The 16,573-nt window shown below is 44.3% G+C and overlaps 1 protein-coding gene and 1 non-coding gene across 3 annotated transcripts in view; both read left to right on the top strand.

Annotated features, from left to right (window-relative positions):
* Positions 1–4,695: 4,695 nt before the first annotated feature.
* Positions 4,696–16,573, top strand: part of C1QTNF7 (C1q and TNF related 7) — a 129,091-nt gene continuing 117,213 nt past the window's right edge. The window contains exons 1-2 of one of the 2 annotated variants that reach the window (XM_053251660.1): positions 4,696–4,738; positions 6,434–6,549. The gene's annotated coding sequence lies outside the window, so the exon portion shown is untranslated. Of the gene's footprint in view, positions 4,739–6,427; positions 6,550–16,573 lie in introns of both variants that reach the window. The other variant, XM_053251659.1, reaches the window with a different exon arrangement.
* Positions 7,265–7,336, top strand: TRNAT-AGU (transfer RNA threonine (anticodon AGU)). Its single transcript has one exon. It is a non-coding gene; the product is annotated as a tRNA-Thr (tRNA).

Raw genomic sequence — 16,573 nt, 5'->3', positions numbered from 1 at the left:
TGTTGAGCACATAGACCACATTGAAGAACATCAGGTTGCTTACCTGTAACTTGGGTTCTTCTAGTGGTTATCTGTGCTCTTACATGCCCACCTACCCTACCCTCTGAGTTTTTTAGGTCGCCGGAGTCAGTGACTGAGAGGACTGCTGGGACACATGAGTACTGCTCCAGAGGGGGTGGGGCTACCACCCATTTCAGAGAGAAAACTCCAGCTTGGAAAGATTCCGATGAGGTCTCTGCACAGGTGCAAAGCCCAATCATGTAAGAGCACAGATGACCACTAGAAGAACTCAAATTACAGGTAAGCAACCTGACGTTCTTCAGGTTACTTAGTCTGGATGGTCTGATGAACAGCAATACCATCTCTGTCCAGCACTGTAAGGGTGGCACTGTAACACAAGAAAGATTAGGCTAGTAACACAAAATGCTCTGGTGGATCAGGAAGTAAGGTGCCTAAGCCCTACCATCCAAATCCATTGTTTGAATCTCTGGACACTTTACAGGTCCATAATTATACAGAACTTCAAATGTACTCAGAGCAGATTCCAGTGAACTACTCATATTGGATGAGGCACAGTGCTGGCTGGTACCCCACTGACTTGGCTGGATGTGGCTTAGCCCATGTTTTATATGCAGAAGTTCCCAGGCCTCCAATTAAGAGGCTCTTGAGTAGCCATCTTAGGGAAAGGTCCCTGCTCAACATCTTGGAGAGCGGCTGTCAATCAGTGCAGACAGGCTAGTTAATCTGCCTAGCTTCAAAATCTCTTCAGCTTTTCTTGAAGTGAGAATAAAGACTTGTTTTCCAGAGCCAAAATGGATGGAGTAATTGACCCAAACATCTTAAGTGACTAATGTTAAATAAACATCTTTTCTTTGGGATTTATACACTTGATCATCTAATAATTGGAGTGTTTTATGGGTATTCTCTGATCCAAGAATGAGCTTTATCTTATTTTTGAAGGGTTGAAGGAATTCTGTAGGACACATAGGAAGGAGAGGCATTAAGACAATCTGCATCAAGGAAGTGTAGTTGAAAATAAGAGCATCAGATCCCGTGCTGTCCTTAAAGAACCTGGCTCTAGGGGAGAGTCACATTTCTATAAGAATTTCATTGAATAGAGAAAAACAGGTCTGGCTCCATCTTGTGGAAATTAAAAGAACTAAACTTTTAAATAGTCATTTATCAGATGTATATCATAGCAGTGATACACTCAGTGCTACTTTCCCCTCTGTTCTGTATTCCACCACCACCCCACCCTCTGTTCCACATTGCTTGCTTTTCCCATTATGGAAAATGAAACAAATAGAGAATGGCGTTCCAGGTATTAACATAACAAACACATTTGGATTTGCTTTCATATGAAGCACAATATAATTAAAGGGCCACATCGATTGTCTGAAGGGTTGAACAGCCATGGCAGGTTACCCTGCAGAGCAGCACCAGAAACATGAACATAGTAAACATGCAATTTGTCAGTTTTGTTTGAGCACAAGGATTCTCTCCAAAATATGGAGGAAATCGATCAGGGTAGAACTAAAGGAATATGAAGATGATAAGAGCAGCATGATTTTGCCAATCAGCAAAATAGGAACACAGTAGTTGCCTTACTACTGTAGATCAAGCCAAAGGCATATCTAATCCAGCATTCTATTTGCAATAATCCACCAACAGTCATAACTTGCCTACAAGTGAAAAAATAAAGGGCAGAATACAGACAGTTACTCATGTCAAAGTCCCATTGAAATTAAATTACTCATGACTAACTGGTCTCATTTACTTCAGTTGAACTTAGTCATGACTAATGAAGTCTGGATCCTATCTAGAGTCTACTGTATTTATTTGGATAAATAACTCACAAAGTCATGAAGGTTCAGGGCAGATATTAAAAACAAGCCCTATGTGAAGCAGAACTGGATAAAATTTATCAAATTTACTGAATATGCCTCTCTTAACACAATTCTGAGTACCCAAGAGGGCAGCCCAAACAGGTAGGTCTTACAACACTTCCAAAAGTGACTGAAGTCTACGGTGGGAGGGGATTCCATCAATGAAGGAGCAACCCTCGTACATGTTTCTTTTCTCACCCTTGCTGTCTTAATTGGACACAACAACGGTATCATTAAGAGAACATGTTTGGTGACTTTTGGATATCATAATGGGACTCTTGGATATCACATTGCCTGGGGCAATCTCTCTGGTATATTGGCCTAAGTATTTAGGGCTTTGTCTGTTATAATCAGCACCTTTGAATTGTGCCTGAAGAAGAACACAGAGCCAGTGCAGATGGAGCAATTCCTTCAGTCAAACACTGTCTGCCGAGAGGGAGATCTCCCCAAATGCACAGATCAGTTGCAGATCCTGTATCACTATCCATGCTGCACATTTTTTGTGAGGGATGTGCATGCCTCTGTGATTTCTTGCACACAAGACACCTTTCTGAGGTTCAGGTACATCTGGATTGGGCCCAGGAAATGTTAATTTTAGTTCAAATGTCAGCTATGTTCTTTGATTTGAGATTTTCCTGTTCCCTGTTTGGGAATCTTCGGCTTCTGCATAGAAGTTATTTTAAATATATGATGAGCTAATCACAGCTAAGTACTTGACAAAGTAGGTTCCTTTACAACATCAAAACTTTGTCACATCTCTCTTCATAGCAACTCTCTCCTCTTGAGTTTTTTCCCTCAGATGTCCCTTTTATTTTTGGAGCTATATTCTGAATATCACTTTGCTTTGATGTTAGGCAGCCTGCCACAAGCAATCCTACCTCAGCATTTTAAAGTGTGTCATCTCCAGGGAGAGCAGGCCCTTTCAGAAAGTATCTCTTCAGCCTCAGCATGAAAATGGCAGGCCTTTCGCACACATACAAGCCATTTATCAGCTGCATTATTAAAATGCTCTTCTTTAAAAAAAAACACAAACCCTATCAGACAGCATTGCACATTTGAAACTTTTACCTTGGAACATTGGAGGAAAAATAGTGGGAGATGCTTTAATTTTTTGAAAAATCTTCTGTCATCCTGAATACCGTCAGCTGACTGCCTGGGCCAATCCAGAACTATAAGGTTCTGAGCTACTTCCTCAACCTGGTCCACTCATTACTAGGAGTAGCCACGGCAGACTTGGCCCCTGTGGTCTTTGGAAATGAACCCTCAATCTAGCCTTGATCAGGGCGAATGCCCAGCCCACGTTAGTTTGAAGATACAGTAGGAAGAGAGTTCCTTCCTAGTATATTATGGGGGCAAAATGCTAGCTTTTCGGAGATGAAAAAATGCTGCTGTTAATTTGGAAATGCAATCTGAGACCATTCTTTTTTGGAACTGAATGTTGAGGCAGGCAATTCATATTCAAGAGAGGGAGTGCTGTGCAGCTTATGAGATGAGCTGTTTATTGGGGGCTGGTGTGCAGGGAGGACAGAAGGCTGTGTATTTGGGGTGTGGAATATTCAAGCCCTTTGGGTTGCAGGGTGCAGAACTACATATTACACAGTAATATGTGCAGTACTTCAGGGGTGCAATACAAGAAAGAGAGAGAGAGAGAATAATTGGCAGTGCTATATTCTGTCCCTGTTTATACACTGCCTCCCACCCACATCAAGAATTAGTGCCATAGGCAACCACCTAGGTCTGCCTAGTGGACAGGCTGGACCTTGCCTTGACTATGCCTCTGGTGCTTGGATCCTGATCTGCTGTGCTCTCAGCCTTGTTCTTGGACTGAACGTGCCCTGCTGAAGCCTGCCACTATGTCATAGTGCAGGTGTGTGCTGTGTATTTGAATGCTTGCCCAGGGCAGGGTAAAATCCTTTCCCTTTACATAAAAAGCTAACCTGGGAGGTGGAAGGGTAAGCTGAACTGTTCAACCTGACATACTAGATGTCGGTTTTGTCCTTGGGGGAGTACTGAAACATGCAAACCTACATATGTGCACCCAGAGAGAGAGGATGAAATATAACAGCTGAGGCATCACTTTACTATCTGATTCTGTTGATTGTACAAACTGGCTCTGATCAGTTTTCTCCTGGGAAGGGCATGTCACAAAAGATTAACACTTTGGGCTGAGCATTGACCTGACCTCGGGCGTATCAATAGGAGTCTTCTTGTTTACTTTCCATCAAAGATGCAGTCATTGCTATTACTATATGTACGTCTTTCATTCAGTACGACCAGATCACTTTTTCCCACCCCCCCACCCCCGCCCTGGAATGATCTAGTCAATCCATCTGCCTTTTCTAATTAATTGCATCAGCACTTATAATGCATTATTCCCCATGCATCTCTAAGGGTTAACTTTGCTTTCCTGTAACAAATTGTTTGTATTTTGTCAACCCAATTGGCTTGTTGCAAGCATCCATTTTAAAGAATGCAAAATGGCCTCACAAATGCAGGAAAAATAATCAAACATTCCCAAGCATGCCCTTATAACACTGATGATACTGAAAGACAGAAGACAGTCTCTGTAGAGAAACAAAATACATGTGTAGTGAACAGCCCTCCTCTAAAGAGTGAACCGGAAGTGAACCCTGTCTTGACTGACAGGCAGTGACCTCTAGGGATCAGCCACTCAGCACATGGTAGGCGGGACCTAGAGGGCCTTGTGGCAGGAGAGAAGGGTTTCTTTGTTCTCGGTTGGAGCCAGGCTGTGCTTGCAACAGGTTTTTGGCCAGACAAATGGCTGCAACAAGGAGGACTGCAATCCTGGGAAGTTAGAACTGCAGTGGCCTGAAGTCTCCACCATGGATTTGGTGAGTTCAGGAAGGAAGCCAGGGCTTTGGCTTCGGGGAAGGGTTTAACCAGGGAACAGTTTGTTAGCTCATGTTTTCTTCTTACTTACATTTGGTGTGCTTTGTAAATCCTTACAACTGGTCTATTGTGTTTTATCTGTAACATAACAAGCTAAGAAATTCTGAGCCTGGGCCCAGCTATCTATCCAGGGTGCTGCAAAAGTCTCTGTAACTTTTAAAGGTCCTTTTAAAGATTCCTATATCCCTATTCCTTGCAAATGGGGTGCTTTTTGAAGTATTCTTGCAACTACTGAGTGTTCCTTTTACCTGTAACTAAAAGCTGAGAAGGCCTCAGACAGAAGCAGTCTGTAATATTTTAAATAAAGTTTATTTTTCCTTTTGCCCTTTGCAATTTTAACCAGCCTCTTTAAGTGGATTTTTAACTCAGGAAAGTGGGGCTGGAAAGGGGTTTTTGTCTCTGGTGCAACACATGTCTCAATTTGATTGCTCAGCAACTCTACCAAGTTTTCTCATCATGTGTAGGCTGCACGTGGAAGGTTATTTTGTACTTTTCCATCTGTAAAGAGAAGAAGAATTCCCTGGAATTTTGCCCACACTGGGAGGTGGGGGGTTAAACACTGTTGAAAAGTGGATGTGGTGGCAGCGATTGAGCTACTAAAGGAACAGTTTAAGTTTAAAGGAACAACCTTTGTGGGTGAAAGCAAGAGAGAGGGTGATTCAGCATTTTTCTTCTCCTCATGTGAGCTTGCTCTGAGACAAAGGCTGGGTTAAATCCGCTACAACATGCCACAAAACAAAAGACTCAAAGGCAGCTTCCTGTATATATCTAGCCACCCTGCATTAAAACAGCTCGCAACTGGGAGGCCAAAGTGAAAAGGGATTATGAATAGCAAACCAGATAGATTTGCAAAAGCAACAGGTTTCCTGACAGCAGATGGACAAGTTGTTGCGATAGCATTATTTTGTATTATCATGGCAACTAGAACTGAAGGTATGTGTTTGTTTTTTAAATAAAGCAAGGTATTTAACAGAAAATGATCAGCACCTTCAGAAAACTACAGAGATCCCATGGATCTCTAACGGAAGCCATGATAATTAAAGCAACTTTCAAATGCTTTAAATTTGTAGTGTGAGTTTCTTCTCACTAGCTCAACAGTCCCCAATCTGTGGTCCTCCAGATGTTGCTAAACTACAGCCCCCATCATCACCAGCGACAATTTATTTTGGTTGGTGATGGGAGTTGTAGTTCAGCAACATCTGTGCAGTACCATATGTTGGGGATCCCTGCACCAGCTCATTTGGTGTTAGGTAGGAAAACACATTCAGTCATCTGTTGTCAGCATTAGAAAGCAGTTGACAGATTTTTTGAACATTTTGATTATGGATGGGAAGATTCAGATTCTTTTTATGTCTTTTCCTTTCCTAGAAGATATTGAGTGTGGTCTTTCTGAGCTTCCCTGTGATACTATACCCATATCTGAGATCAGTAATGTATTAGATGAGGACTAATACACCAAAGCTTAGTCCAGACAAGTCACAGGATGGCTGAAAAGGTCTGGATTTCTACTTGGGCGGAAGTTCTTTTTCATAAAGTATATGTTTTATGGGCACCACACCCATGACCTTTTGGCTACCTTTTCTGACCTTCGAAGGCCTAGAGACCCTTGACCTCTCCGATATTTTCACCAGAAGCAGACTTCCAACAGAGCAATCAACAACCACTGAGTAGCAAGAACAGATGGATAGCTGAAAAACTTGATGAAACATCGCCTTCATCATGATCGTTGACATCTCCTGTAAAAGTTTGTAAGGTAAGTGATGGACACAGGCTAAGCACAATGTTCAGATAAACAGATCCTCAGCAGCCAGGCTTCAAATACAGAAAGCTGAACACTGTAGGGGAAACAAATGGCGAGTTTTTGACCAGAAGTAGCTATGCAAACAGGTTTATGTTGAACAGCTGTGTCTCTGTGGAGATGCGCTATCATGCTAGATCAGCCACAGTCTTTTGGATTACACTCTGGGCTGATGAACTGAAGCTGCACTTCCTCTCCCTCCCTCTCCACTCTATTGTTGTAGAAACTGGTGTGTCTTTGAAAAGTACCACTAGAGAGCAGCCATACTCAGAAAACGATTTGAAGATGAAGAATGAGATTTTCATATTACATCTAATAGTTTGCCTTCTGGCAAAATAGTCAGTCATGTGTGTGAAATGAGTGTATGTCTGATCATCACATTTATAATATGCACATGATTTCCATGCTTCAGCATAGACAGAAGTTGTTTCCATGTACAAAATAGATAACATTTCCAATGGCCCTTAAAGTGTCTAGAATTTTTTTCTACAAATAGCTCATCTTTCCAGTCACTAAACTGTAGTAACTTCTGGATATATTTGTATAACGATATTTGCATGTACACCAGCTTTTAAATGAGGAAGCCTTGTGAAGGAAATAGTTGGGGCAGAGGAAAGAAATAAGATTCTCTTTACCTTCATTGCTTTACCTTCCTTTGGAATGAGTGGGTGGGGCTGTAGCTCAGTGGTAGAGCATCTGCCTAGTCTATAGAAGGTCCCAGGTTCGATTCCTGGCATCTCTAGCTAGGACTGAGAGTAACTCCTGCCTGGAGCCCTGGAGAGCTGCTGCCAGACAGAATAGACAACACTGAGCTAAGTGACAAATGGTCTGACTCAGTAGATGGCAGTTTCCTATGTTTCTAATCTTCTCAAGTGGCAGGGAAGAGAATATTCTTATATTCATTGACTCTGTCTCTTGAGAAGAATGGCTTGAAAAGAGCAAAAGTAGGGAAAGAAAATAAGAGGGAGACGTTTTCCATCCCTTCTTCCTCCGTCCCTCCCTTACTGCCACTGCTGCTTTGTCCTGGGATATTCTGGGCTGTGCATCCACAATGCCTTCCTCTGTACATAGAATCCTCCTAGTAGAACCCAGCAATCACCCAGTCCCTGCCATTTGGATTTCCTGAGCATAGGGAGTTGCTCACTCTGTGTGCCACTTCCATGGAGGCAGCATGCAGAGTGAGCCATCAGTCACTTCCTTTGCTGTCACTCAGTCTAGAAACTAAGCTTTTTGGTTGACTGTGGATGGCCACATGACTGCAGTGTTCGGCAAGCTTGGAACACCTGGTGTGTGTGAATGGGGTTTTTTGTTTAAAAAAACAAAGCTTTTGAAGAGGCCTTAGTTACTTGTATTCCAGTCCTGGAGTAGAGGTGGGGCTAACAAACATCCAGCAGCAAGAGGACTAAAGGCAGACTGCACACATCTTTCCGTACATAATATCCCATTAAACTGTTAATATTCCTGATTCCACTCCGCTGCCTTGTCTTTGCAGCAGCTGCATCCCAATAAATCAATCTTCAGCTGAATATGGCATAAATACTTGCAGGTGGCAAGCACTTTTCACATAAGATCTCAAATCTGGCATAACTCATACTGTGTGCCTACTCATTGGGGTTGTGTTTGTTTTCAAGGAAAGTGGCTCCTTTTTGCAGTCAAGGAGCTCAGAACAGAAATATGTTTATGCTCCATCAGCTTTCATCCGCCCTCAAATACTTGTTTTCCCATTGTATTTGGTTCTCTACCAGCAGTGACCTAAGCTGGATTTGGCAAAACTGTTTGATTCTATTTCTTCTTTCTGGCAAATTTGATTGTATAAAACACAGGTCATTTATGGGAAGGAAAGAAGGAAGGAAGGAACCTGACACACAGCTCAAGGTGATGTGCTGGAGTGTATGGCCCAGTCCATACGTAACAGGAAACTGGAGGCCTCTTCACCTCTGGTTTCTCAGGATGTGCAAAAACGGGTTTGTGTACTCCCGGGAGGTGGGGGGTTACTTTTTTAAAAGCAGGGAGGGTGCCCAATCCCCACCACCACCACTTCCCCCCCCCCCACTGGCACTGTCTCCAAAAACGCTGGCACGGGGCTGCTGCATACCTCCTTGCAGCCCTGGTCGGCATCATACTGGAAGTGGCCGGTGCATGTACGTGACATTTTTGGAGACCGTGTGATTTTTTTGAGAGTGCGCCAGTGGTGGGGAGTGGTGGGGGGTGATCCCTGATCCTTAAAGGTAATTCCTCCACCTCCAAACTGGTCAGAAGTCTGGACCTCCGAACTGGTTCATGCACATCTCTACTGGTTTCCAAACCTGAACGTCTGAACCTGGGGAAATTGAGTTTGCAGGGGAAAGTGACCTGTGGTTTCCCTTGCCAAAATCCACTCTGAACCTTCAGTTAGAGTGGCGTTTCACCACCTCAAACTCCATTTCTGCGATGCCAGCATTATGTACAAATGCTGGCACTGTAGTTTGGGCCCCATGGAGCCAGAGTTGAGGGAGGAAGCTTCTCCTTCACTCTGCCCTGATTGGCGGTGTGGGCTGTCCTGTGAAGAAGGAAGTCTGCACAGCCAGCTCCCCTGCCTCTCTGCAGTATCCCTATGTTTGAATGCAGGGGCAGGGGATGGAACCATGGACCCATTGGACCCGCGGTTCCATGTTACGTGTGAACCGGGCCCTTGTTTGTGCAACTGGCTAAGCATGGCCTTTCTGGATCACATTGTCTATGTTCAAAAAGGGATGTTCTTTGTGAGCCACCAAGCCACATGTGATGTGCTTTGCAATCCTCCAGCCATGTATGGTGGTGCACCTGAAGCTCAATAAATCCCTGATTTTTCCTGATTTTGCCACACATTTTTTTCTCCTCTCCCCACTCTGCCTCTAAAGCACTCAGCACAGGTCACAATTACACTCAGCTGCACAGTGCAGTGTGGGCCAGCAGCGACCACACCACCCAGGACTTGCAGGAAGGAAGAGGATTTGGGAGCCCCCAGGGGATATGGAGGCCCTGGACTTTGGCCCTGGAATCCAGGGGCAAGATTACCACTGGTTTATAGCCACTGCTTGAAAAATAGTTTGTATTTGGAGTGCAATAGGAATTCTATGGAAGACCACTATAGTCATCAAAATGAACTTTTTATTCTTATTCTTGGGCTTGTTTTGGTTTTACCATTAGGTTTTCATTTGCAGAGAGCCATAACACTTGTATTTCAATTCAATTTTATCTTTCTGTCTCTCTTTCCCCAGGCACAGGGGAACATTTTTGTGTAGAAATTTGATTCTTCAGAAGATGTGGACTCTCTGATTACTTTATTTTTTTATCAGGGGTGCTGATCTGCTTTTAAGATCAGTCAGTTAGCAGTGAGGAAAGCAAAATTCACCTCTGGTAAAACTCAAGGTCAATGAATGGAGAACAATCTCTAGCACAACTGAAGGATTGCTAAAAGCTCAAACCATGATTATTTTTTCAGTGTGCATAGAACTTCAGTATGTTTCCTCTGGCTGCTTCTTGAAAGTCCCAATTATAACACTCGCTAAAAATTTCATAGATAAATATACTAATACTTGAACACTTAAAATTTTTCTTATATTAAACTTGTCACCATGACACTGAAAAGCTTTCCAGGAAATATGGGGTAAGTTCTGGCATGTGGGGGGAAAATCCATGAAACTAAGCATATTCATATGGGAGAAAATTACAATTTTGTCATTATATTAACAAATACATGATCTAATTGGACCCAGATTTTTCAGAGTTTTTAGCACTTTTATTCCCAAAAAGTGAAATGCCCATCAGTATGATGAGGTGATGAGTGAGGAGAGCGTTGTCCCACTCATGCATCACTCATGGTGGCTATGCTAAAATGAGAGGACTGGCAAGAACTTTGTGGCTTGTTCTCCGTTCCAACATGTGTGCCACGGTGACAGGAGAACTTCACACCACATTGTGGTAGTAGAGTGCTGGGAAGGGGAAGCAGTTAGGGCAGGGTGTCATGCAAACAGGAAACTGCTTTGATGTGGATTATGCCTCCCTCAACACTGCTCATGTACTCCTGATTCTCTCCCCTCCCTAGTCTCATGGAAAGTAACGAAACTCATTCAGATCAATGGGATGCCCTGCCTTGTAGATGTGCACAAAACAGCAGCCTAGGAGGAATGCAGTCCTAAACACACTTACTAAGGATAAGTCCCACTGAATGCAGTGGAACTCCCAAACAAACATTCACAGGACTAAACTGGAAATCCTACTTCAGCAGGATACAAGGATGGATTTTCAGTTTTATTCTGTCCAGCTGTCCAGTTCATGACTTGGGAAAACCAAAGTCCTCCCCCACATACTTCAAACTTCTAATTGCTTATTAATTGAGTAGCTGCATAGTACCAGGTCTTTGCCATTTGCCGCTTGAACAGCAATAGGTTGCCTTTCCCCTTCACCCTCACTGGCCCCAAGCCCACCTCCTCTGCCAGCCCAGATACCACCTGCAGCTCTTCCCTGCACCTTCTGCCCTCAGCGATGGTAGGGCACACTGCTACTCTGGACATTTGCATGGTGTGAGCTGGGCAGCCACCTGCAGCAACAGCTGGCCTCTCCTCCATGCTGCTGCACTTCCACACCACCACCACCACCACCCTCTCTTTCCTCCAACACCAAACATGTTTGAAGACAAAGCAGACAAATTTGATGCTTGAAGGAGTGAGACAGAGGAAGAGATGCTGTTGGTAAAGCATCAGTGCAGAGGAAAGGCTAGCTGGTGCTGCTGGAGGCACCCTTCCCTCCACTGTGCAAACCAGCCAACAACCACACAACTTTATTTACCATCCAAGAGAGATATTCAAAAGCAACTGTTTCATGGTTGTATTTTCACCACTGCCACACAAAACCTAGCTACTACAAAGATTACAAATTGGTTTGAAATGCAAACCATCCAGCAAAGGTAGCATGCCCCAATGCAACTAAGACAGGGTAGTGAGCGGGGGAGTGTGGTGGACAGTGCCTGGGCCAGCAGAAGAACCAGGAGGTAGGGCCAACAAGGGGATGGAGTGCCAGAGGAAAAAAGAGCAGATATGGAGCAGTGGCAGGCAGGTGAGGCTATGCCTGTGGCTAGTAGGCAGAGTGGAGGGCTATTCCTTCTAACTTATGCTTTGGGAAAGAGATGACCACAACTGCTGCTTGCTTCCAGAAGATCATCATCACACCCCTAAACCCTGCAGGTGTATTATGATCCATCTGCATGTGTACCCACTCTGGGGATTGCAACTCACACAATAAGGCTATTCACATGACTGTGCAGGAGGGAGGGTAGGTGGGTGGACAGGGGAGAAGGCAGGGGGCCAACTCACCTTCCCCTCCAGATGAGTAAGCACATGCTGGGAGTGTGGCTCTCACTTCCAGATGATCTGGAAGCAGCATAGATCTCTTGAGGCTGAGCCAATGTGTGATATCCCACAGGGCACTGTGTGACAAGTGCAGTACATTGGGGGATACCCAAACAAGACAGGTGCTCTAGGCACCTGTCTCTGTGTATGCTCAGGCTGTGCACAGCCCAAGCATACACATGACCCCAGCGCCGGGGTGAAGCGAACATTCATGCCCTTAACTGTGGCTTAAAGTCCAGGGTTAAAAGTCAGACTATCCACAAGGACAGCACCAGGACTGGGCTAGACTTCCCTAGCCTGGGTTTTGCTGCTCATGTGCACAGTCCTTTTGAGAACTTGGGCCTTCAACCTCTTGGGACCACAGTTCCTTTACCCGAATTGTTCTGTGGAAAAAATAGCATACAATACATCAGTCATCATACATAAACAGCACAACCTGCACAATATATTCAACATTAAAGTGCTTTATTTTAATGTAAGAATTATGTCATATGATGGTTGAAGCATCCCACAAAGTCACTCAGAACTAAAAGATACAGAGATCTTGTCAATTGTGTTCTGAATTTCTAGATGCAAATGCATTCAGTTTGTATAGCAAGGGGAAAACAACAGATGCTGACATCAAAGGGTGAACCATATTTTAAGTTACAAAAGCACATTTCTGTCTGCCAGACATCCACTGTACATGCAAGATGCAAGCTTGCTTCCCAGTGCTGTTGCTTGCTCTGGAAATAACCAGTTCTTTAGCCATGATTGAAACCTGCTGATTCTCGCAACTTCTTGGAGAGAAGGAAGAGCAAAGAGAATCCCCAACAAGGCACAGCTGCTTGCCACATGAGCATATTAAAAGATGATGACTATCAGGGGTGTAGTAATGGTTTGGAACCTCTGATTTATGGATATCAAGCTGCATTTGTCCATGGATTGTTTGGATTTATTGGCATTTTAGACAAGAAAAACTTCTCTATATAATATGTTTTCCCTTTCTGTGTCATTTTGAAATCTTATTTTGCATCAAATGTGACATTATTCTTGCACATTTCAGGTACAAAGTGTTTCACATACATTCTTAAAGATACTATTAAACTATGTAAAGGATGAGGTCTTTAACATGACTTTTGAGAGCACCTGGGAGGGTAGGAGGGGGAAGGCAGGATAGTACCTACCTTCCCCCCAGATGATCCAGTGTGGTTGTGGGCCATGCAGCTTGTGTGCCCACATGACCGGCACTTTTGTGAGCTGCATGGCATTCTGGAGGCCGAGAAAATGCTTCTTGGCCTCCAGATATCCCACAGTGCACTGCATGATGAGCACGATACATTGAGGGATCCCTCCATGAGTTGGGCACTCTAGCTGCCTGGCTCTGTGTCTGCTTGGGCTATGTGAAGCCCAAGCATCCACATGACCCAGTACGTACTCGCATGCTTAGGCCCTTTTACCCAGGTAAACGTCCGGGTGAAAATCTTGGGCTATCCAGGAGGGCAGTGCCAGGATCTGCCTCAATCCCAGCGCTTCACAAGAGCAGCACTACCTAGGTAGGGTTGCCCAAGCCTGTGTAGGGCTGACTCATGTGAACAGCCTCTATGTCTTGTAAACTATTCCAGTAGCACCCACAAACTGCAGATAGGGAGGGGACACTGAGGCATAAACAAGTGTGACCCACTCAGGACTAGGGTTGCCCTATCTCAGAGTTTTGCCTAAAGTTTCGGGGGTTTAGCCTCCTTCCCTCAACTACAGGTGGAAGGAAATTTCCAGGTGAGGGACAGATCAAAGGAGTAAATTATTTTCTGCTTGGCTTAAGAGTCTGCTCCATGCCCAACAGGTTTCAATCACCCTGAGGTAGCAGGAGCAACAGGTCTCTTCCCCAGACCTGCTGGGTGCCATGCTCTGCCCCCCTCACCAGGCATCACTTGGCTCCACCCTTATCCCACCAGCTCCACCTTCTTCTCTGCCAGGCAGATCCTTAGCCACCAGGGTCCATCCTCTGTATCACCGCATTGCATGAGACCTGACAACCCACTATAAGCCCCTCTAAGAGGGACTATTGTAAACCACCCAGAGACAAAAGTTTGGGGCGGTGTATACATTTGATTAATAATAATAATAATAATAATAACAATAATAATAATAAGATGTTAGTGGCTGAGAAGACGTTTGAACCAACTATGGACTTCCCTCCTTGCAGCAGCTCACAACCTTAGCTATTCCTAGCGGGTCTTTGACTGAAAGGAAACTATGTTAGCAGGTCACTAGAATCCTGCCTTTGATTAGCACAGGCCTGCACAACTTGCAGCCCACTAAGCTAAATGCAGCCCGTCAGTCAGGTCTTGCGAGCTGACAGGTGCTTGATGTGCCACCAGTTCATCCATGCATGGGTTGTCATTTCACATTTGCGGTGGGGGGGGGGGGACACACAAAATATTCCAGCTGCGGGAGAGCAACATTTTCAAAGAAAATGTAAAGCTAATTCTTGCCCACATGCCAGGTTTTATTGTTTAAAAAGCAGCATATTTTACAAACACAAGTTGTGGTTATTTCTTCATACTTCATTTAATGTACAGAAGGGGGTAGCAAGTGGTGCCAACTAGTCTTGAGGCTCAGCAACCAGGTGTTTTTAGTGGAGAAGAGTAAAGGAGAGGAGAAGGGCAGAGGGCATTTTGGGCTGGGGTAGCAAGACAAAAGAAGGCAGAGATCAGGATGCTTATTGAAGAAGAGAAGCAGCCCTGTTTAAGGGATTGACTCAAAAAAGGGAACACCTATGTGGGTGTCTGTTCAGAAGGCCCAAATTTCCAGCATAAAGAGACAAGCGGGAATAGACCGAGGCTATGAGGGGGAAGAACCTGTCATCCTTCCTAAGATCTGTTGTGAGCTTAACAGTGAAGTACAGACTATAAATGTTTGGTGAAGGTTCTCAAAACCCCTATTCTCACATTGTGTTCAACACTCTTCCTTGTTATGTGTACAGTGTATATGGGCACAGATCTATATACAGGTACAATTATTCACATGTCATGTTGAACACAGGTAGCGCAATACTTCCTATCTGTACTTTGAATCTGAAGGGCTTGTACCCAACTTCACTTTTTAAATTAACACAGGTGTAGTCATTCACACAAAAACAAGGATGAGTATACAGATGTAACTGTATGTTCATACGACATAATGTCTGAATAAGGCTAATGTGACTTCTCTAGAAGTCTACATATTTGGACCAGGCAGCTTTCTTCAATTCTGTGCAGCGGCACTGGAAGTGTTTCTGTGTGTGTGTGTGTGTGTGTTTAACCCTTTCCTCCATAGACTGGTTTGGATGATACTTTGCCAGCTTGAACACACATGATAAGGATGTGTGCACACATGAGGCTACATATTCTTATCCCCTTCCTAGTGTTCCAACTGGCACTATGTCAGAATTGCTCCTCCAAAACTCTAATGTAGTTTGAAACAGCATTCAGCTCTTTCAGTTTCTTTTTGTCTGCTTTGCTGCTAATGTACATGTGCTCACTGCTAAAACACTGCAAAAAAGCAAACTTGGTGTGACCATATGCAGATCTGAGCAGATGCATGATTGTATCAAGATTATTTTTCTGTAGTGTTTTATCAGCCACCTAATGGTGCAGTAGGGAAGTAACTTGCCTAGGGAGCAAGAGGTGACTGGTTCGAATACCCACTGGTATGTTGCCCAGACTATGGGTAACACTTATATTGGGCAGCAGTGAATATAGGGAGATGCTGAAAGTCATAATCTCATACTGTCGGGAGATGGCAATTGTAAATCCCTCCTGTATTCTACCAAAAAAACCCCACATGGCTCTGTGGTTGCCAGGAGTCAACACCGACTTGATGGCACAACTTTACTTTTCTTTAGTGTTTTATCTTTGTACATATACACTCATGCACATTGATATAACACAGTGAAAAATGAAACTTTTGTGCATATGGTTGCATCAAGATTCTTTTTGTGTGGTGTCACAATGTAAGGCACTGGAGATGAAGATGTTATGATGTAAGGTGTTATAATGTAAGGCACTGGGGAGAGAGGTCTTAAACGAGCTCTCAACAGTCATGGTCCACCTTGCCTCCTACACCACTAGTACAATGCAGGCCTGACAGACTCTATGCTTTGTGGGTGCCATCTTATCTAGGCTCCAAGACCAGGCTGCCTGAGCACTCGGCCTCAAGAGCCAATCCCTATTCATTAATCCCTATAAAGTCCTAGCCTCAGAGTTTACTCCTCACACTGAACAATTTTTCTCTTGTGTAAATGACACTGCCTAACTGCCTGTTGCTGGCTCCTGATTACTGCCTTGGATTTTGACCTCTACCACGTTTTGACTGCACTGTCCTCTCGTCCCTCTGGTCCTTGTTCATTGTACCCCCAAGCCCCAATGAAGACATGACACACTTAGTTGGAGTGAATTAGGGCCACTTTACTAATGTACAGCAGATAACAAGCTTGCAACGAAGTCCCTAACTAATCAGAGTGTCGGTACTCCTCCCATGTCGTGGCCACCTCCTAGTGGGTCATCCCACACCAGGGCGAAGGGCCAGGTACTGATTCGGTCAGGCACCATTTCCTGACCTCCTCTCACCACGAGGCTTCAACCTGCTGA

This window comes from Hemicordylus capensis, chromosome 5, assembly GCF_027244095.1.
Source record: "Hemicordylus capensis ecotype Gifberg chromosome 5, rHemCap1.1.pri, whole genome shotgun sequence".
NCBI classification, from domain to species: domain Eukaryota; kingdom Metazoa; phylum Chordata; class Lepidosauria; order Squamata; family Cordylidae; genus Hemicordylus; species Hemicordylus capensis.
This window is presented reverse-complemented; position numbering and strand designations above follow the sequence as displayed.